At 48.7% G+C, this 23,282-nt stretch overlaps 1 protein-coding gene across 2 annotated transcripts in view; it reads right to left on the bottom strand.

The window, feature by feature from the left end:
• Positions 1-23,282, bottom strand: part of NEURL4 (neuralized E3 ubiquitin protein ligase 4) — a 114,760-nt gene that overhangs the window by 46,427 nt on the left and 45,051 nt on the right. The gene's annotated exons all lie outside the window — the stretch shown is intronic.

Raw genomic sequence — 23,282 nt, 5'->3', positions numbered from 1 at the left:
GACACTACGCTGACAGACACAGCAAACCTTCTTGCCGCAGCTCGCATTGATGTGCCATCCTGGATAAGCTGCACTACCTGAGCCACTTGTGGGGGTTGTAGACTCCGTCTCATGCTACCACTAGAGTGAAAGCACCGCCAGCATTCAAAAGTGACCAAAACATCAGCCAGGAAGCATAGGAACTGAGAAGTGTCTGTGGTCACCACCTGCAGAACCACTCCTTTATTGGGGGTGTCTTGCTAATTGCCTATAATTTCCACCTGTTGTCTATCCCATTTGCACAACAGCATGTGAAATTGATTGTCACTCAGTGTTGCTTCCTAAGTGGACAGTTTGATTTCACAGAAGTGGGATTGACTTGGAGTTACATTGTGTTGTTTAAGTGTTCCCTTTATTTTTTTGAGCAGTGTATAATTAGGATATTTATATATACAGTCAGGTCCATAAATATTGGGACACGGACACAATTCTGACATTTTTGGCTCTATACACCACCACAATGGATGTGAAATGAAACGGACAAGATGTGCTTTACCTGCTAATCAGTGAGGAAACCAGAAAAAAAGGCTTCAGTTTGCTCGGGAGCATAAAGATTGGACTCTGGAGCAATGGAAGAAGGTGATGAGGTCTGATGAGTCCAGATTTACCCTGTTCCAGAGTGATGGGCGCCTCAGGGTAAGAAGAGAGGTAGATGAAGTGGGAGTATGTGAACAAGGGGGATGGTGGCGGTATGCCATTGCCCGTTTTACAGTGTTTGACTCCCGTCGCTTGAGTTATTATTAAAGAAATGGTGCAATATGATTGGTCCATTGCTATGAATGGCGGTCATGTGACCACGTCACGTGGCATGTATGTGTCAGACTGTTTCCACCTTGATTGGGGAACGAGCATGCTCAGTTTCTGATTGGTGCTGGGTCGCCATCTTGGATGTGGGCGTCTATGTGTTCTATGTGATAGATAGTCTTGCGGGACGAGGAGTTTCCCACGCCTGTGCACTACTCAATTCCGGACGCCGACTGAGTCCTGCCGTCTCAAGCTGCATGTGAGAGTTCTCTATTAGATGAATTAGGCTGAGTTCACACGGGCGAGATATCCGCGCGGATGCGATGCGTGAGGTGAACACATTGCACCCGCACTGAATCCGGACCCATGCATTTCTATGGGGCTGTGCACATGAGCGGTGATTTTCACGCATCACTTATGCGTTGCGTGAAAAATCGCAGAATGCTCTATATTGTGCGTTTATCACGCAACGCAGGCCCCATAGAAGTGAATGGGGCTGAGTGAAAATAGCAAGTGCGGATGCGGTGTGATTTTCACGCACGGTTGCTAAGATGAAAGTCTATTCACTGTATTGTTTTCTCTTATAACGGTTCTAAGGGAAAATAATAGCATTCTTTAATACAGACTGCATAGTAGAAGGTCAATTGAGGGTTAAAAAAATACCTGTTGATCGCGTAGCTGCCGGTCTCTTCTTACTTCTTTAATCATGAGCTGCCGGCTAAAGGACCTGTGGTGACGTCAGATCACATGGTCTAATCACATGGTCCATCACCGTGAGTTAATATTTTTATTTATTTTTTTAACCCTCAATTGACCACCTAGTGGGCATTCTGTATTCAGAATGCTATTATTTTCCCTTATAACCACGTTATAAGGGAAAATAATAACATCTACACAACACCGAACCCAAACCTGAACTTCTGTGAAGAACTCCGGGTCTGGGTACCACAGTCGGTTTTTTATCACGCGCGTGCAAAACACATTGCACCCGCGCGATAAAAACTGAACAACGGAACGCAATCGCAGTCAAAACTGACTGCAATGGCGTACCTACTCGTGCGGGTTTGCCGCAACGCATCTGGACCTAATCCGGACACGCTCGTGTGAACTCAGCCTTATTGTTTTTATGCAGCACGATCATGTACACGTGATTAGAATTATTGATTAATGATGTTATGCACTGTAACCAGATGAATTCATGACCAGAATTTTTTTCACACTTGGCACTTTATGATATATGATCTGTTTTTAGTGAGATTTAATCATGTACACTTGATTTATACTGTTCTTAATAGTGTTTTTGTAAAAATTGATGTATAATCATGTAATCACTTGGCCAATTATATACGCTATATAAGCACTTGATTTTGCACTATGTATTATGGCTTGACAAAGGCTCCATGGAGTGAGCTGAAACGTTGCGGTCTACACATGGGCGATTAAAATACCCTTTTTTTCACGGATATTTGAGTGCTGCCTTGGCCTTTTTTATATATATCTAACAGGACCGGGTCCGTGGTCTGCTTCCAGGAATTGCACCGCTGTGGAGGTGTGTGCTGCTCAAAAACTTATACACACAGTATACAGTCCTCTGTAGAATATATTTACAGTATACTGTCCTTAGTATATAAGTATATATATATATATATATACACACACAGTACAGACCAAAAGTTTGGACACACCTTCTCATTCAAAGAGTTTTCTTTATTTTCATGACTATGAAGGCATCAAAACTATGAATTAACACATGTGGAATTATATACATAACAAACAAGTGTGAAACAACTGAAAATATGTCATATTCTAGGTTCTTCAAAGTAGCCACCTTTTGCTTTGATTACTGCTTTGCACACTCTTGGCATTCTCTTGATGAGCTCCAAGAGGTAGTCCCCTGAAATGGTCTTCCAACAGTCTTGAAGGAGTTCCCAGAGATGCTTAGCACTTGTTGGCCCTTTTGCCTTCACTCTGCGGTCCAGCTCACCCCAAACCATCTCGATTGGGTTCAGGTCCGGTGACTGTGGAGGCCAGGTCATCTGGCGCAGCACCCCATCACTCTCCTTCATGGTCAAATAGCCCTTACTTTCAAAGTTTTCCCAATTTTTCGGCTGACTGACTGACCTTCATTTCTTAAAGTAATGATGGCCACTCGTTTTTCTTTACTTAGCTGCATTTTTCTTGCCATAATACAAATTCTAACAGTCTATTCAGTAGGACTATCAGCTGTGTATCCACCTGACTTCTCCTCAACGCCACTGATGGTCCCAACCCTATTTATAAGGCAAGAAATCCCACTTATTAAGCCTGACAGGGCACACCTGTGAAGTGAAGACCATTTCAGGGGACTACCTCTTGAAGCTCATCAAGAGAATGCCAAGAGTGTGCAAAGCAGTAATCAAAGCAAAAGGTGGCTACTTTGAAGAACCTAGAATATGACATATTTTCAGTTGTTTCACACTTGTTTGTTATGTATATAATTCCACATGTGTTAATTCATAGTTTTGATGCCTTCATGAAAATAAAGAAAACTCTTTGAATGAGAAGGTGTGTCCAAACTTTTGGTCTGTACTGTATATAAGAATATATATATATATATATATATATATATATAAAAAAAAAGGGAATAGATGGCGGCACTGGAAAAACAAATACTAGCGGGTGCTAAGTCCAGGGATATAGCTGCTTACCCCATATGGATAAAGACGAAAATCGGACAGCACTCCAAGTAAAAAAGCAATTGGTGTTTATTCACCCATGTGGAAGGCAACGTTTCAGCTCATATAAGAGCCTCTCATGCTTGAGAAAGGCTCTTATATGAGCTGAAAGGTTGCCTTCCACATGGGTGAATAAACACCAATTGCTTTTTTACTTGGAGTGCTGTCCGATTTTCGTTATATATATACAGTGGGATGCGAAAGTTTGGACAACCTTGTTAATCGTCATGATTTTCCTGTATAAATCGTTGGTTGTTACGATAAATATATCATATAGGAGACGCACACAGTGATATCTGAGAAGTGAAATGAAGTTTATTGGATTTACAGAAAGTGCTATAATTGTTTATACAGAATTAGGCAGGTGCAGACATTTGGGCACTGTTGTCATTTTATTGATTCCAAAACCTTTAGAACTAATTATTGGACCTCAGATTGGCTTGGTAAGCTCCGTGACCCCTGACCTACATACACAGGGGAATCCAATTATGAGAAAGAGTATTTAAGGGGGTCAATTGTAAGTTTCCCTCCTCTTTTAATTTTCTCTGAAGAGTAGCAACATGGGGGTCTCAAAACAACTCTCAAATGACCTGAAGACACAGATTGTTCACCATCATGGTTTAGGGGAAGGATACAGAAAGCCGTCTCAGAGATTTCAGCTTCTGTTTCCACAGTTAGGAACATATTGAGGAGATGGAAGACCACAGGCTCAGTTCAAGTTAAGGCTCGAAGTGGCAGACCAAGAAAAATCTCGGATAGACAGAAGCGATGAATGGTGAGAACAGTCAGAGTCAACCCACAGACCAGCACCAAAGACCTACAACATCATCTTGCTGCAGATGGAGTCACTGTGCATCGTTCAACCATTCGGCGCACTTTACACAAGGAGATGCTCTATGGAGAGCGATGCAGAGGAAGCCTTTTCTCCGCTTGAGGTGGGCTAAAGCACATAGGACAAGCCAGCTTCATTATGGAATAAGGTGCTGTGGACTGATGAAACTAAAACTGAGTTATTTGGCCATAACAAGGGGCGTTATGCATGGAGGAAAAAGAACACAGCATTCCAAGAAAAACACCTGCTACCTACAGTACAATATGGTGGTGGTTCCATCATGCTGTGGGGCTGTGGGGCCAGTGCAGGGACTGGGAATCTTGTCAAAGTTGAGGGACGCATGGATTCCACTCAGTAACAGCAGATTCTGGAGACCAATGTCCAGGAATCAGTGACACAGCTGAAGCTGCGCCGGGGCTGGATCTTTCAACAAGACAACGACCCTAAACACTGCGCAAAATCCACTAAGACATTTATGCAGAGGAACAAGTACAACGTTCTGGAATGGCCATCTCAGTCCCCAGACCTGAATATAATAGAAAATCTGTGGTGTGACTTAAAGAGAGCTGTCCATGATCGGAAGCCATCAAACCTGAATGAACTAAAGATGTTCTGTAAAGAGGAAAGGTCCAAAATACCTTCAACCAGAATCCAGACTCTCATTGGAACCTACAGGAAGCGTTTAGAGGCTGGAATTTCTGCAAAAGGAGGATCTACTAAGTATTGATTTCATTTCTTTTTTTGTGGTGCCCAAATTTATGCACCTGCCTAATTTTGTTTAAACAATTATAGCACTTCCTGTAAATCCAATAAACTTCATTTCACTTCTCAGATATCACTGTGTGTGTCTCCTATATGATATATTTATCGTAACAACCAACGATTTATACAGGAAAATCAGGACGATTAACAAGGTTGCCCAAACTTTCGCATCCCACTGTATATATATACACACAGTATACTGTCCTCTGTAATATATATATATTTGTGGCGAAACTAACCTCGCCACTGGGTTTTGGAGAGGCCTGGTTGCCAGCCTCTTGCCCCAGGATTATGGGCCCTCTCATCAGCCCATGCTAAACTTAAACCCCATGGCGATTTGACTGTTTGTGGCATCTGAGCCCTGTTTGGATATATTGAGCGCTCAGATCCAAGCCATCTGGGGATATGTTAAATGTCTATGTTTACTCTAATGGTTGGGACATTGTATATTTGAGTAGTGATTTCTGTCCTGTTGTTCCCACATGTGTATTGGTGATTTCCCTTTGTCCTGAGAGATATTTGAATTACTCCTCGGTTGTCTCCAGGACAGAAGACATTGTGTATTCTCCTGCCTGTGATAATTACATCAACCCATTGTGTAAGGTAATTGTATCACAGGCAGAGGGGAGGATTTTGTGTGAGAGTGTTTTACTGTATTGTACGTGGTTATTGGTTGTTTTTACAAAACCCTGTGGGTGGTACTAGTGTGTAACAATGTTATATAAGATCAATAAACACACAGCTCTGGGTGACCACTGCTTGACCCTCAACACGGAGCTTTGTCTCTTTCTTGGGGGGATTCACTGTATGCTGTTAGAGACTGATTGCTAGGAGTGTAAGCCGCTTGGGTGGTTTCCTATTCGTCTGCTAGCAGCTATTCGTGAGGTTCCGTTCGGAGTATTCCCTTGTATGCCGTAACAATAGTATACTGTCCTCTGTAGTATATATAAGGAGATTTTTGTGTAACTTACCAGTAAAATCTCTTTCTCGCTCTTCATTGGGGGACACAGAGACCGTGGGTATAGCTATGTCCTCTAGGAGGCGCTGACACTAGTAAAAGCTGTTCGCTCCTCCCCTGGCAGCTATACCCCCTCTAGCCTGAAGAGAGAGCCTTAGTTTGTGCACAAGCAGTAGGAGAAGCAAGCCAACCAAAGAAAAAACATGGAACACCAACCATGCCAAAAGACCCAATGGGGTTCAAACCAGTGACTGCCACAACTGTGGTCGAACAACAATACTGGGTGGGTGCTGTGTCCCCCAATGAAGAGCGAGAAAGAGATTTTACTGGTAAGTTATACAAAATACTCCTTTTCTCACCCATATTCATTGGGGGACACAGGAACCGTGCGACGTCCAAAATCAGTCCACAGGGAGGGAAAAACCACAGACCCATGGAAGCAAGCGTCCCTGCAGGCATCTAAGAAACTGTCACCTGCAAGACCACGCGGCCCAAGGCAGCGTCCGCCGATGCACAAGTATGCACCTGGTAAAATCTCGTGAATGTGTGTAAGGAGGACCAAGTAGCCGTCTTACACAACTGTGCAGCGGAAGCGCGATTCCTCCGAGCCCAAGATGTGCCCACCGCTCTGGTGGAGTGAGCCGTGGCACCTAAGGGCGGAACCCTGCCCCGGGCGCGATAAGCCTCCGCAATTGCAGCCCGAATCCAACATGCGATTGCCACCTTGGAGGCCGCCAATCCCTTGCGAGGACCCTCCGGAATGACAAAAAGGGAGTCCGTACGGCGGAAGAGACCGGAGGCTGCTAAATAGATCTTTAGAGCTCTGACAACGTCCAAATGGTGTAACTCCTTTTCCTTAGGGTATGAAGGAGATGGACACAGTGAGGGAAGGACAATTTCTTCGTTAATATGGAAGCTAGTGACCACCTTAGGAAGAAAAGACGGGACGGGACTTAAGGAGGGGGGTCCAGTGCCGGAGAGGTAGAAGAATTGCCCTGAGCTCCAGGACATTGATCGGAAGTTTGGACTCCGACCGAGACCATGTGCCTTGGACTGTCCTGGGAGGGAACACTCCTAACCAACCTTGCAGACTGACGTCGGTGGTAACGACCGTCCAGGATATCGGAAGAAAGGATCTTTCCAGAACTGGAACCGACAGCCACCAACAAAGGGACGACCTCACCTGGGGAGAGAGGCGGATGGGATAGTCCAGGCTCTTGGACGATTTGTCCCAGGAGGACAGGATCGCTCTCTTGAATGTGCGAGAGTGGAATTGGGCAAAGGGAATCACCTCGAAACAGGCGACTATCTTCCCTAACGTCCTCATGCAGAAGCAAATGGACGGAAGCCTGCAACCGAGAAGAACAGTCACCGAACGGTGCAAGGCCAGTCGCTTGTCTGGAGAAAGGCGAACCTGTGCCGCTTCAGTGTCCAGAAGCATACCCAGAAAGACCAGTTGTCTGGAGGGAGTCAAAGACTACTTCTGCAGATTGACCATCCACCCGAAACATGCAAGGGCTTCCAGCGTGATCTTTACGCTGCTCGACGCCTGAGCGAAAGAGGGAGCCTTGATGAGGATGTCGTCCAGATAAGGCATAAGGAAGATGCCTCTGGAACGGAGCAGGGCAAGAAGGGGAGCCAGAATTTTTGTGAATACCCGAGACGCAGTTGCCAGCCCGAACGAGGGGGCGACAAACTGGTAATGATAGTCTCCTATTGCAAACCTCAGGAAGCACTGGTGACTCAGCGCGATGGGAACGTGGAGGTATGCGTCCAGGATATCTATGGCCGAAAGGAATTCCCCCTGCTCCAGAGAAGCAATTACGGAACAAAGGGATTCCATCCGAAACCCCTGGAGACGGAGGAACTTGTTCAGTAGTTTGAGGTCCAGGATTGGGCGCACAGAGCCCTCCTTTTTGGGGACCACGAAAAGATTTGAATAGAACTGCTGGAACCTCTCTGCTGGGGGAACAGGTGAGATGACTCCCCGGTCCGGGAGGAACTAAATGGCCTGGGAGAAGGCCTGAGGGACCTGACCTAACGTGAGAGGTTCGCTTGGCTCTAGGCTGTGGGAGATGGGTGCTCTTGCCTCGCGAAGAGAAGTCTGACTAAAGACCGCTTGGAAGTCGCGCCCGCTGCCCACACCTTCAGCCAAAGTTTGCGGCGTAAGGTGAGTGCGAGCGCCGAAGAGCGCGCGATGAGGACGCCAGCGTCCAAGGACACCTCGCAGAGGAACTTCCCCGCCCGGGTGATCAGCTGCGACAAGGATCGAAGATCCTGAGCAGGGACCTCGGATAACAAGTCCTGGTCCAGCTGGCTGCCCCATTCAGAGATCGCATTTGCCACCCACGCAGAGGCGAACACGGGCCTAAGGGCTGACCCTGTAGCTGCAAAGAGGGAATTCGTAAAGGATTCCATCCGATGCTCTTCAGCGGAATGGAGGGAGGATCCATCGGCTATAGGAATAGCAGTATTTTTGGCCAGCCGTGCCACTGGTGGGTCAAACTTAGGAGGGGATGCCCATGTGGACACACAATCCGCTGGGAAAGGATATAGGACATCCAGCTTTTTAGGGGTGGAGAAACGCATGTCTGGATGATCCCAAGCCTTGGAAACCACCGCCGAAAAATCATTATGGCTAGGAAACACCTTTGAGGTCTGTTTTGGACGGAAGAAGGACACCCCCTGTTGGTCAGTGGGGAGGGGGGAATCATCCTGCACCCGGAAGGTGTCGCGGATGGCAGCAATGAGGCTATCTACAGTGGAGGCCAACTTAGAAGGCTGCTCCGTATCCATATCCAAATCAGAATTCTCAACCTCTCCTTCTGACGGCACGTCCCCAGGAGAAGAAAAACCTGAGTGAGACCTTACACGGGGCGGAGAGGGAGATGCATTAGAGGAAGAAACCTGTTCCACTCTGGAACGCTTTTGTGAATGCCGTACGCTGATGGAATCACCAGAGGGAAGTGACCTGGGGGGGGGGGGGGGGGGGTCGCCCGAAAAAGAAGCTCTGGAGGGTGCATCCAAGTGATGTGCAGCCTGCACTGGTGGCGGATTCTCAACCAAGCGACCCACTAGGGTGGATTGGGAGAATTTAGCAAGGTTTTCCACCGCCTGAGAGAGAGTTCTGGCCCAATCGAGTAACTCAGGTGCCGGAGCGGGAGGCAGCAGTACGGGCTGAACGGGGGGCCCCTGCCTGGGCGTCTGACAAGCAGTGCAGACAGAATCCGGTTGCCCGCAAGGGAATTTTGCCTGACACATAGAGCAGGCATAGTGGACAGCTATTGGCAGCCGAGGAAGAGCACCAGAAGGGTCAGACATGATGGTAGGGACACACCTGAAGCTGGAGAGAGTACAGCGACCTGAGGAGAGGAGCAACAGTTCCTACCAGAGCCAGGAGCAAATGCCGTCCAGAGGAGGATGTCCCAGAGAAGAACTTCATGAGCGCTGCAGCGGGAAGAGAAGGCCCCGCCCCCACAGGTCCTGCATCTCCCGCTCAGTTGCCGCGGCCGTGCCGGTAACCCTAGCAGTGCCAGACGACCGTATTCCCCGCGGTGCCTGGAACGGGCTGCCGCCAGTTCTGTAAGTGGAGGGAAGATAGAAGCCGCCGCCTGTCCCTAAGCTGTGCCGCTTCCTTCCCGCCGACCGCAGAGATTGGTCCCGCCCCTCCAGACCCGATGTGCTCCTCTGCTCCCTGAGTAATAATAAATCATCCCCGCTGGTCAAGTCACGCAGGAGACCGTAGTGCATCTTCTAGGGAGGGAGGGGCGAAGGAAGAAAGAGGGGAGAGGAACTGTTCAGCCCAGGGTGGGTCAGGGGGTTCGACGGTCGGGAGCAGGCATCACTTATCTGTCCAGCCGACATCTTCACCCTTCCTCTTCTCCAGCAGGGTCACCCCTTCAGCTACTGGCACCGTAGTGGCAGGACGCTGGAAAAGGGACTTGGATGTGTGACCCTTCTGCTGGCGGGATGCAGGGGAGCGAGGCTGCCCTGGTCCACCTCGGACTTCTTGTCGGGGAGGAGGAAGCATGGCAGACCAACACTGGCGTGCTCCCCCGGGAGAACAGGGAGGCTAGGCGACCAGTGTCTCCCCCCTGAAAAGAAAAGAAGAAAAAAAAAACAATAAAAAAAAAAATCTTCAGGAGCTACCCTATCAATAGGTCTTGCCTCCTATTGACACTAGAAAAAACTGAAGCTCTCTCTCCAGTCTGGAGGGGGTATAGCTGTCAGGGGAGGAGCTAACGGCTTTATCTAGTGTCAGCGCCTCCTAGAGGACATAGCTGTACCCACGGTCTCTGTGTCCCCCAATAAATATGGGCGAGAAATACAGTATACTGTCCCCTGTAGTATATACGGTACACTGTCCCCTGTAGTATATACGGTACACTGTCCCCTGTAGTATATACGGTACACTGTCCCCTGTAGTATATACGGTACACTGTCCCCTGTAGTATATACGGTACACTGTCCCCTGTAGTATATACGGTACACTGTCCCCTGTAGTATATACGGTACACTGTCCCCTGTAGTATATACGGTACACTGTCCCCTGTAGTATATACGGTACACTGTCCCCTGTAGTATATACGGTACACTGTCCCCTGTAGTATATACGGTACACTGTCCCCTGTAGTATATACGGTACACTGTCCTCTGTAGTATATACGGTACACTGTCCCCTGTAGTATATACGGCACACTGTCCTCTGTAGTACATACGGTACACTGTCCCCTGTAGTACATACGGCACACTGTCCTCTGTAGTACATACGGCACACTGTCCCCTGTAGTACATACGGCACACTGTCCCCTGTAGTACATACGGCACACTGTCCCCTGTAGTACATACGGCACACTGTCCCCTGTAGTACATACGGCACACTGTCCCCTGTAGTACATACGGCACACTGTCCCCTGTAGTACATACGGCACACTGTCCCCTGTAGTACATACGGCACACTGTCCCCTGTAGTACATACGGCACACTGTCCCCTGTAGTACATACGGCACACTGTCCCCTGTAGTACATACGGCACACTGTCCCCTGTAGTACATACGGCACACTGTCCCCTGTAGTACATACGGCACACTGTCCCCTGTAGTACATACGGTACACTGTCCCCTGTAGTATATACGGTACACTGTCCCCTGTAGTATATACGGTACACTGTCCCCTGTAGTATATACGGTACACTGTCCCCTGTAGTATATACGGTACACTGTCCCCTGTAGTACATACGGTACACTGTCCTCTGTAGTATATACGGTACACTGTCCTCTGTAGTATATACGGTACACTGTCCTCTGTAGTATATACGGTATACTGTCCTCTGTAGTATATGATGTATACTGTCCTCTGTAGTCTATATACACAGTATACTGTCCTCTGTAGTATATAATCAGTATTCTGTCCTATGTAGTATATATATATATATATATATATATATATATATATATATATATATACACACACACACACACACAGTATACTGTCCTCTGCAGTGTATATACAGTATACTGTCCTCTGCAGTGTATATACAGTATACTGTCCTCTGCAGTGTATATACAGTATACTGTCCTGTGTAGTATATATATATATATATATATATATACATACACACTGCTCAAAAAAATAAAGGGAACACTTAAACACCACAATGTAACTCCAAGTCAATCCCACTTCTGTGAAATCAAACTGTCCACTTAGGAAGCAACACTGAGTGACAATCAATCTCACATGCTGTTGTGCAAATGGGATAGACAACAGGTGGAAATTATAGGCAATTAGCAAGACACCCCCAATAAAGGAGTGGTTCTGCAGGTGGTAACACAGACCACTTCTCAGTTCCTATGCTTCCTGGCTGATGTTTTGGTCACTTTTGAATGCTGGCGGTGCTTTCACTCTAATGGTAGCATGAGACGGAGTCTACAACCCACACAAGTGGCTCAGGTAGTGCAGCTTATCCAGGATGGCACATCAATGCGAGCTGTGGCAAGAAGGTTTGCTGTGTCTGTCAGTGTAGTGTCCAGAGCATGGAGGCGCTACCAGGAGACAGGCCAGTACATCAGGAGACGTGGAGGAGGCCGTAGGAGGGAAACAACCCAGCAGCAGGGCCGCTACCTCTGCCTTTGTGCAAGGAGGAACAGGAGGAGCACTGCCAGAGCCCTGCAAAATGACCTCCAGCAGGCCACAAATGTGCATGTGTCTGCTCAAACGGTCAGAAACAAACTCCATGAGGGTGATATGAGGGCCCGACGTCCACAGGTGGGGGTTGTGCTTACAGCCCAACACCGTGCAGGACGTTTGGCATTTGCCAGAGAACACCAAGATTGGCAAATTCGCCACTGGCGCCCTGTGCTCTTCACAGATGAAAGCAGGTTCACACTGAGCACATGTGACAGACGTGACAGAGTCTGGAGACGCCGTGGAGAACGTTCTGCTGCCTGCAACATCCTCCAGCATGACCGTTTTGGCATTGGGTCAGTAATGGTGTGGGGTGGCAATTCTTTGGAGGGCCGCACAGCCCTCCATGTGCTCACCAGAGGTAGCCTGACTGCCATTAGGTACCGAGATGAGATCCTCAGACCCCTTGTGAGACCATATGCTGGTGCAGTTGGCCCTGGGTTCCTCCTAATGCAAGACAATGCTAGACCTCATGTGGCTGGAGTGTGTCAGCAGTTCCTGCAAGACGAAGGCATTGATGGTATGGACTGGCCCGCCCGTTCTCCAGACCTGAATCCAATTGAGCACATCTGGGACATCATGTCTCGCTCTATCCACCAACGTCACGTTGCACCACAGACTGTCCAGGAGTTGGCAGATGCTTTAGTCCAGGTCTGGGAGGAGATCCCTCAGGAGACCGTCCGCCACCTCATCAGGAGCATGCACAGGCGTTGTAGGGAGGTCATACAGGCACGTGGAGGCCACACACACTACTGAGCCTCATTTTGACTTGTTTTAAGGACATTACATCAAAGTTGGATCAGCCTGTAGTGTGTTTTTCCACTTTAATTTTGAGTGTGACTCCAAATCCAGACCTCCATGGGTTAAAAAATTTGATTTCCATTTTTAATTTGTGTGTGATTTTGTTGTCAGCACATTCAACTATGTAAAGAACAAAGTATTTCAGAAGAATATTTAATTAATTCAGATCTAGGATGTGTTATTTTTGTGTTCCCTTTATTTTTTTGAGCAGTGTATATATATATATATATATATATATATATATATATACACACAGTATCCTGTCCTCTGTAGTGTATATATACAGTATCCTGTCCTCTGTAGTGTATATATACAGTATCCTGTCCTCTGTAGTGTATATATACAGTATCCTGTCCTCTGTAGTGTATATATACAGTATCCTGTCCTCTGTAGTATATATATACAGTATCCTGTCCTCTGTAGTATATATATACAGTATCCTGTCCTCTGTAGTATATATATACAGTATCCTGTCCTCTGTAGTATATATATACAGTATCCTGTCCTCTGTAGTATATATATACAGTATCCTGTCCTCTGTAGTATATATATACAGTATCCTGTCCTCTGTAGTATATATATACAGTATCCTGTCCTCTGTAGTATATATATACAGTATCCTGTCCTCTGTAGTATATATATACAGTATCCTGTCCTCTGTAGTATATATACAGTATCCTGTCCTCTGTAGTATATATACAGTATCCTGTCCTCTGTAGTATATATATATATACAGTATCCTGTCCTCTGTAGTATATATATACAGTATCCTGTCCTCTGTAGTATATATACAGTATCCTGTCCTCTGTAGTATATATACAGTATCCTGTCCTCTGTAGTATATATACAGTATCCTGTCCTCTGTAGTATATATACAGTATCCTGTCCTCTGTAGTATATATATACAGTATCCTGTCCTCTGTAGTATATATATACAGTATCCTGTCCTCTGTAGTATATATATACAGTATCCTGTCCTCTGTAGTATATATATATACAGTATCCTGTCCTCTGTAGTATATATATATACAGTATCCTGTCCTCTGTAGTATATATATACAGTATACTGTCCTCTGTAGTATATATACAGTATACTGTCCTCTGTAGTATATATACAGTATACTGTCCTCTGTAGTATATATACAGTATACTGTCCTCTGTAGTATATATACAGTATACTGTCCTCTGTAGTATATATACAGTATACTGTCCTCTGTAGTATATATACAGTATACTGTCCTCTGTAGTATATATACAGTATACTGTCCTCTGTAGTATATATACAGTATACTGTCCTCTGTAGTATATATATATATATATATATATATATATATACACACATATATACAGTATACTGTCCTCTTCTGTGTCAATTACTTTACACAGTTTAGTGTCATCTGCAAAAATTGACACTTTACTATGCAAGCCTTCTACAAGATCATTAATAAAAATATTGGAGAATAGGGCCCAATACTGACCCCTGAGGTACCCCACTAGTGACAGTGACCCCTCCAGTACAGACCCCTGAGGTACCCCACTAGTGACAGTGACCCCTCCAGTACAGACCCCTGAGGTACCCCACTAGTGAAAGTGACCCCTCCAGTACAGACCCCTGAGGTACCCCACTAGTGACAGTTACCCCTCCAGTACTGACCCCTGAGGTACCCCACTAGTGACAGTGACCCCTCCATAACTGACCCCTGAGGTACTCCACTAGTGACAGTGACCCCTCCAGTTAATCTCCCCTGAGGTACCCCACTAGTGACAGTGACCCCTCCAGTACTGACCCCTGAGGTACCCCACTAGTGAAAGTGACCCCTCCAGTACAGACCCCTGAGGTACCCCACTAGTGACAGTGACCCCTCCAGTACTGACCCCTGAGGTACTCCACTAGTGACAGTGACCCCTCCATAACTGACCCCTGAGGTACACCACTAGTGACAGTGACCCCTCCAGTACTGACCCCTGAGGTACTCCACTAGTGACAGTTACCCCTCCAGTACTGACCCCTGAGGTACTCCACTAGTGACAGTTACCCCTCCAGTACTGACCCCTGAGGTACTCCACTAGTGATCGTTACCCCTCCAGTACTGACCCCTGAGGTACACCACTAGTGACAGTGACCCCTCCAGTACTGACCCGAGGTACCCCACTAGTGACAGTGACCCCTCCAGTACTGACCCCTGAGGTACTCCACTAGTGACAGTGACCCCTCAAGTTAATCTCCCCTGAGGTACTCCACTAGTGACAGTTACCCCTCCAGTACTGACCCCTGAGGTACTCCACTAGTGATCGTTACCCCTCCAGTACTGACCCCTGAGGTACACCACTAGTGACAGTGACCCCTCCAGTACTGACCCGAGGTACCCCACTAGTGACAGTGACCCCTCCAGTACTGACCCCTGAGGTACTCCACTAGTGACAGTGACCCCTCCAGTACTGACCCCTGAGGTACCCCACTAGTGACAGTGACCCCTCCAGTTAATCTCCCCTGAGGTACTCCACTACTGACAGTGACCCCTCCAGTACAGACCCCTGAGGTACCCCACTAGTGACAGTGACCCCTCCAGTACTGACCCCTGAGGTACCCCACTAGTGACAGTGACCCCTCCAGTACTGACCCCTGAGGTACCCCACTAGTGACAGTGACCCCTCCAATACTGACCCCTGAGGTACCCCACTAGTGACAGTGACCCCTCCAGTACTGACCCCTGAGGTACTCCACTAGTGACAGTGACCCCTCCAGTACTGACCCCTGAGGTACTCCACTAGTGACAGTTACCCCTCCAGTACTGACCCCTGAGGTACTCCACTAGTGACAGTTACCCCTCCAGTACTGACCCCTGAGGTACTCCACTAGTGACAGTTACCCCTCCAGTACTGACCCCTTAAGGTACCCCACTAGTGACAGTGACCCAATCTGAGTGTGTACCGTTAATACCCACCCTCTGTTTTCTATCCCTCAGCCAGTTACTTACCCACATACAGACGTTTTCTCCCAGTCCGAGCATTCTCATTTTATATACTAACCTTTTATGTGGTACAGTGTCAGATGCTTTGGAGAAGTCCAGATATACGACATCCATTGATTGCCGCTGTCAAGTCTAGAACTTACCTCCTCATAGAAACTGATTACATTAGTTTGACATGACCGATCCCTCATGAAGCCATGCTGATATGGCGGTGTTTGCTTATTTCCGTTGAGATGCTCTAAGATATCATCTCTTAGAAAACCTTCAGTTTACCCACAACAGATGTTACACTTACCGGCCTATAGTTTCCGGGTTCTGTTTTTGGACCCTTTTTGAATATTGGCACCACATTTGTCATGCGCCAATCCTGTGGAACATTCCCTGTCAGTATAGAGTCCGCAAATAACAGAAATAAGGGTCTGGCTATGACATTACTTAATACTCTTAGGATACGGGGTGTATGCCATCTGGTCCCGGTGATTTGTCTATTTTAATCTTTTTAAGTTGCTGCTGTACTTCTTCCTGGGTCAGACAGGACACTTTTAATGGGGAATTTACTTTTACATTCTGCATTTCATCTGACAGTTTATTTTCCTCAGTGAAAACAGTGGAGAAAAATATATTTAAATAGCTTTGCTTTCTCCTCATCGCTGTCTGTAATTTCCCCCTCATCACTCTGTAGAGGGCCGACACGTTCAGATTTATGCTTTTTACCATTTATATAATTGAAGAACATTTTAGGGTTAGTTTTACTCTCTTTGGCAATTAATCTCTCGGTCTCTAGTTTGGCCGCTTTTATTAGTTTTTTACATATTCTATTTTTTTCCTTATAGTTTTTCATTGCTTCCTCGTTACCCTCCTGTTTTAGTGATTTAAATGCTTTCTTTTTGAAATTTATTGACTTCTTTACAGTTCGATTTATCCACATTGGTTTCTTCTTGTTCCTTAACCATTTATTCCCATAAGGTACGTACCTCTCACAATGAGATTTTAGAAAAATAAGGAGATTTTTGTGAAACTCACCTGTAAAATCTTTTTCTCGTCTTTTCCATTGGGGGACACAGACCATGGGTATAGCTTGAGGTATTAGTAGGAGGGACACTATGCAAATGAAAGAGCTCCTCCTCCTCGGGCTATACCCCCCGACTCCACCAGGAGGAACTCAGGCGTTGCACAAGCAGTAGTAGAAGGAGCAAGAAAAAATTATGGAAACCATCGGACCAAGCCATAAGGTCCAACCATAAGCAAAAACTGAATTGAAGACCCCTCCTGCAACAGACAGAATGGGTGAGAGCTGTGTCCCCCAATGGAAAAGACGAGAAAAAGATTTTACAGGTGAGTTTCACAAAAATCTCCTTTTCTCGTGTTTTTTTCCATTGGGGGACACAGACCATGTGACATCCTAAAGCAGTCCATGGGGTGGGAAAAAATCTCAGCACCGCCAGGAGGAACGTCCAAAAGGTCAAACAGGAACCACAGCCTGTAAAACCCTGCGGTCAAAGACAGCATCAGGGATGCAGCTGATAAAACTTCGTAAAGGAAAGTAAGGACGACCAGGTGGCCGCCTTACGCAGCTTAGACGCAGAGGCACGATTGCGCCTTGCCCAGGAAACCTTCACCACCCTAGTGGCGTGAGCGGCATTTCGTGCCGGGGGAACCCTAACACGAGCGTGACAACAGCAGAGCGGATCCACAGTGACCTTGGAGGCCGCCAGACCCCTACGAGGTCCCTCAGGAACCACAAGGAGGAATCAGAACTGCAGACGTAAGCGATAGCCGTGAGATACACTTCCAAGGCCCGGACGACAGCCAGGGAGTGTAGAGCGCGTTCCCTGGAGTTTGCCGGAGAAGGGCAAAAGGAGGGCAGGACAAGATCCTTGCTAAAGGTGGAAAGAAGAGACCACCTCGGGCAAAAAGGAGGGAACCGGACGGAACACAACCGTATCCTGGAGAAAAACTAGAATGGGGCTCCTGGAGGGAAAGAGCGGCCAGCTCTGACACCCGTCTGACGGGAGATGTGGCCACAAGGAAGACCACTCTCGAGGTGAGCAAGGTCAGGGAGAACTCTTTCAGAGGTTCGAAGGGGGCCGTCTGCAGAGCGCGCAGGACCAAATTGAGATCTCAAGGAGGCAAAAGGGGAACATACGGGAACAGAATGTGCCACCCTCTGAAGAAAAAAACCTTCACAGGACCCATAAGAGCAAGGGACCCTTGAAAAAGGACGGCAGCGCCGAAACCTGACCTTTCAGGGAACTCAGTGACAGTCCCATCTCAAGTCCGGACTGAAGAAAAGACAGCACCATCGGGATGGAAAAGCGAAGGGGATGGAACCCCGAGTTCTCACAAAAAGTCATGAAGGCCTACTAGGTACGATAGTAATCCGGAAGGAAGCCGGCTTCCCCTGATCATGATTCTAACCACCGAATCCGAGAAACCCCTCTTCTTCAGGATGGCGGTTTCAACAGCCACGCCGTTAAACGAAGAGACCCTAGATTCCGGAGGAAGAGAGGACCCCGAGACAGTAGAACCTCCCTGTCAGGAAGAAGCCATGGGGCATCCGCCAGCATCCGAGCCACGTCCAAGAACCATGCGCGGTTAGGCCAATCTGGGGTGATGAGGACGGTCGGAATCCCATCCACCGCAATCTTGCGTAGACCCCTCGACAGAAGAGAAGCGGAAGGAAGACATAGAGGAGGCTGAAGACTTGCCACGGAGACACCAGCGCGTCCACCCCATACGCCTTCGGACCTCGGGCGCGAGCCGGAGACCTGGGAGCTTGTTGTTGAACCTATGACGACATCAGATCCACATCCGGACGGCACCACCCGCCACGCACGTCATTGCAGACACCCGGATGCAGAGACTCTCGCCTGGCTCCACCTTGTTTTGACTTAGAAAGTCCGCAGCCCAGATGCCTATTCCCGGAAGGAATACTGCTGGCCACACCGGAACGTGTGACTCTGCCCACAGCAGAATTTTATTTATTTATTTTTTTACTTCCCGCATCACTGTCCGGCTGCGGTCCCACCTTGATGGCTGAGGTAATTCACTCTCTGCTCAAGGATGTTGATAGGGAAAACGATTCCGTCGCCGACCAATCCCCCAGAATCGAGTGGGACCGGAGAACGCCGCCCCAGCCAGAGGCAGGCATCAGTGGTCCAGGAAAAGAACGGGAGTAACGATCTTCCCGCCGTCAGGTTCATAGGGAGCCTACAAAAAAAGAGCTTCCTGGACCTGTAGAAAAAAAAAAAAAAAAAAAAAACAGAACGCGCCACCTGCAGATGTAAGCGTACAGACCACGAGAGGTCTCGTCCCAGAGGGAAAGATTTCCTGTCGCGGCGACAGAGTGTGAGAAAAAACTGGACATATGGTACGGCCTCGGAAGAGGCCACCACAAGACCGAGGACCCGCAGGTACCCCCGAAAGGAGAGACACAGGGAGCGCAGAAGGTGCGACACCGCCATTTGGATCCAGAAGACCTAGTAGTCTGAAAGAAAAAATCTCTTGGTCAAGGCATCCAAAAATATCCCCAGAAGGAGAGCTTCAGGGACGGGAGGAGAAGGATCGTGGAAGTCGATCAACCATCCGAGCTGTTTCATTTGAACAGTGATCCGGACGCCAAGAAATGTCCTTGGTGCGAAGAAGAGCCATCAAAGGCGCTAGGATCATGGTACAGACCCTAGGGGCAGTCGCTAACCCGAAAGGGAGGGCGACAAAAATACATAGAGTCGGCCACCCATGGCAAGCGCAGGAATCGTTGTGAGATTCTGTGATCGGGCCATGCGGACAGGCGTCCTGGAAGTCTACGGACGCGAGGAATTACCCTGAAGAAGAGAAACAATAACGGAGCGGAGGGATACCAATTGAAACCTCCTTATCCGGAGGAAAAAATTTGAGCAGCTTCGGATCCAGGGTCGGACGCACCGACCCCTCCTTCCTTGGAACGATGAACAGGTCTGAAAAGAAACCTGTGCCCTGTTCCTCTGGAGAAACCGGGGTAATAATACCCCTGGTCCAGAAGGGAAGAAACTGCCATCCAGAGATCCGAGGTGGAACGGATCCCCCGGAACGGTGGATGTAAACTATCTTGTAACCCGACGTTACAATTCTTAGAGCCCAGGCGTTCCTGAACATGAGCCCTCCAAACCTGAGGAAGTAGCAGTGAGGCCGACTGAGTCCTTGGACACCATGACGGCTGGGGCTTGAAGGGGGGAGGTTCCTGCGGGAGTCCTGTAGCCCCACCCCAGCGGCGGGGCAGTGAAAGGACTGGTACTGGAACTGGAGGACCCGGTTCGAAAAGGACGTTAGGACGTAGGTGTGGAATGTAAGAGTTCTTGCCCCCAGATAGCGGTAGAGAAGAAGTCGTCCAGCTGAGCCCTAAAAAACCTGGAACCCTCAAAGGGGAGGTTAGTAAGGGGACACTTGGAGAAGCGTCAGCGTCCCACACTATCAACCCAACCTCTCTGTGCAGAATGACCGAGAGGGCTGCAATGCGGGTAAAGAGGGAATCAATGTCCATGGAAGCCTCGCAAAGGAATTTGGAAGACTGAGACACCTGGAGAACCAAATCCGGTGTGTCAGTAGACGCCTCCTGTTCCGCCAGGTTCAGGTGGTGGCGCTGCAACCACACTTGGGGAGAACACTGACCTAACAAGCCCGCCAGAGATAAATGGCTCTTGAGAGAGAATCTAGGCGCCTGTCCAGAACGTCCTGCAGAGAGGAGCCGGTAAGGACAGGGAAGGCCGTGATCCTGGACACTGGGGGATCCACCCTAGGGGAGAAGACCAGCCCTCCACACTGCTCAGTCGTAAAAGGATGATCCTGTCCCAGGTTCTGGGTATGACCGCGGAAATTCCTCATGGATAGGAAAAAATGCGGCAAACTATGGCTTCTTGGACAGAAAACAAAAAAGGGGGGAACTCTCGCGTAGAGGAGAATCCCCTTGGAGATTACAGGTGTCACGGACAGCCGCTACTAAGTCCGCCAAACGTGGGGAGCTTAGGCGGAGGGACCCGCTCCATGACCTCGTCCGAGCCGGACAACCCCCCTTCAGACCTGCGCTCCTTAGGGGGGGGGGGGGGGGGAAGAGTCGTCTGAACACACCTCTAGACGAGGGGGGAAAACTGAGTCATCCAAGATGGATGCTACCGCTCACGCTGCCTCTTATTAGTCAGGCGACCTCAGCGGGAACCACTGCGGGGAGACGGAGTGGTAGGGGCCACTGGATTGGCAACTGCCATACGGTCCAAAAAGGACATGGCTGCCTTGGCGACTCAGGCCAAATCAGCGCCCGCGCAGGACCTGGCAGATGCCCAGGCGGGTACCGCCAGCTCTGCTGGGACAGAAATAAGCATTTTTCCCACTTTTTTTTTTTTTTTTTTAAAAGGCTGAAAGTGGTTTGAACTCAGAAAGCCTGGACTGGGGCAACAGCCTTATCACTGAGATACCAGCTTGTCTTAGGAGCTGGGTTGGGCAGGAAGGAGATCCTGTCCAGGGCCAGGCCAGGAGGCACAACCACCAGTGGTCTAACAGGACCCCATTGGAGCCTGAGAAGGTGACTTGGCTTAGGCATGAGAACAACTATGCAAGAATCTACAGTTGCAGTTCGAGAAAAGAAAACTTAAAAATGTCTTCTGGGAATCGAACTAGAGATCGTTCACATCAGAAGCAAGGCATTAATACACAGACACATACACAGCTAGACAGCTGTTCAGAGAGAAGCAGGGGAGCGGATAGGAGCGTGGGAACCTTTGTAGCAGACGGAGGAAGATGCCGGAGCGAAGCGCTAGGCTCCGCCCCCCGGCCGCGTCAGGCTCCGCCACCCGGCCGCGTCAGGCTCCGCCACCCGGCCGCGTCAGGCTCCGCCACCCGGCCGCGTCAGGCTCCGCCACCCGGCCGCGTCAGGCTCCGCCACCCGGCCGCGTCATAGAAGCACGAAAAAAATTGCGCGCTCCACTCCCTGTGATTTTCTGAAAACATGTCCCCAGTGCCGAACACAGCGAAGCGGGGGTTAAGAAGGAACGCACGCCTGCCTGCAGTTGCAGCCCAAAATCCTTGTTCTGTCCAAGGTTAGCTGGCGCCGCCAGGGAAAAGTCATGCCTCATAAAGGGGGAGCAGAGAGTCCCAGCAGGGAGATAAGCCAGTATAGTGCCTCCATGCCCCAGAACAGAGAACATCCTCAGTTCACCCAGGCGGCCCATAGACATAAGACAGGGAGGGGAAGCAGAGCGATTGCCGTTATACTTATCTGCTCCGGCAGTCTTCTCCCTCCGTTCAGGACCAGCAGGGAGATAAGCCAGTATAGTGCCTCCATGCCCCAGAACCCCCGGACAGAGAAGATCCTCAGTTCACCCAGGCGGCCCATAGACATAAGACAGGGAGGGGAGGGGAAGCAGAGCGATTGCCGTTATACTTATCTGCTCCGGCAGTCTTCTCCCTCCGTTCAGGACCAGCAGGGCTCACCTCTTCAGACGTCTGACTCCAGGAGTGCAGTGCTCTGGGAGGAGGGCAGCAGCAGGTGACCCAGGAGCTGGTGGGATGCCGGAGCTAACAGGTCGAGCCCGGATCCACTTATCTTCTTGGGGGGAAATGGAGGCAGCCAGGCAACGTCCCAAAGACGGCGGCGGGCACTCCACGGGGGACCAGGAAGGCGCCATGCCGACCTGTGTCCCCATCTAGAATAAAAATAACAAAAAGGAGTAGAATCAGAGAGTGTCAACCTCCTTCACCAGACACTAAGCAAAGACGGAGTTCCTCCTGGTGGAGTCGGGGGGTATAGCCCGAGGAGGAGGAGCTCTTTCATTTGCATAGTGTCCCTCCTACTAATACCTCAAGCTATACCCATGGTCTGTGTCCCCCAATGGAAAAAAGCACGAGAAATCCCATTTTGTGGCTGTATTTTTATTTTTGAGGACTTTGTCCCAGTTAGTTAGGCCTATGGCCTCTCTTAGCTAAATTTTGCTTTTTTGAAGTTTGGTATTTTTGTTCCTCCCTGTAGAAACGCTCTTTTGAATGATAATTTGAAGGTTATTACTTTATGGTCACTATTTCCCAGGTGTCCCCCGACCTGCACGTCTGTTGTTCTGTCAGGTCTATTGGTTAATACTAAGTCCAGTATGGCCGTCCCTCTAGTCGGGTCCTGAACCAGTTGGGAGAGGTATTTGGCTTTGGCTGCTGCCTTCTCAAACAGCTGATCGGCGGGGGTCCCCGGTGTCGGACCCCTGCCAATCAGATGCAGATGATCTATCCAGAGGATAGGTCATCAGTTTAAAATAACT

The sequence above is a fragment of the Bufo bufo genome, chromosome 1 (assembly GCF_905171765.1).
Source record: "Bufo bufo chromosome 1, aBufBuf1.1, whole genome shotgun sequence".
In the NCBI taxonomy this organism is placed as follows: domain Eukaryota; kingdom Metazoa; phylum Chordata; class Amphibia; order Anura; family Bufonidae; genus Bufo; species Bufo bufo.
This window is presented reverse-complemented; position numbering and strand designations above follow the sequence as displayed.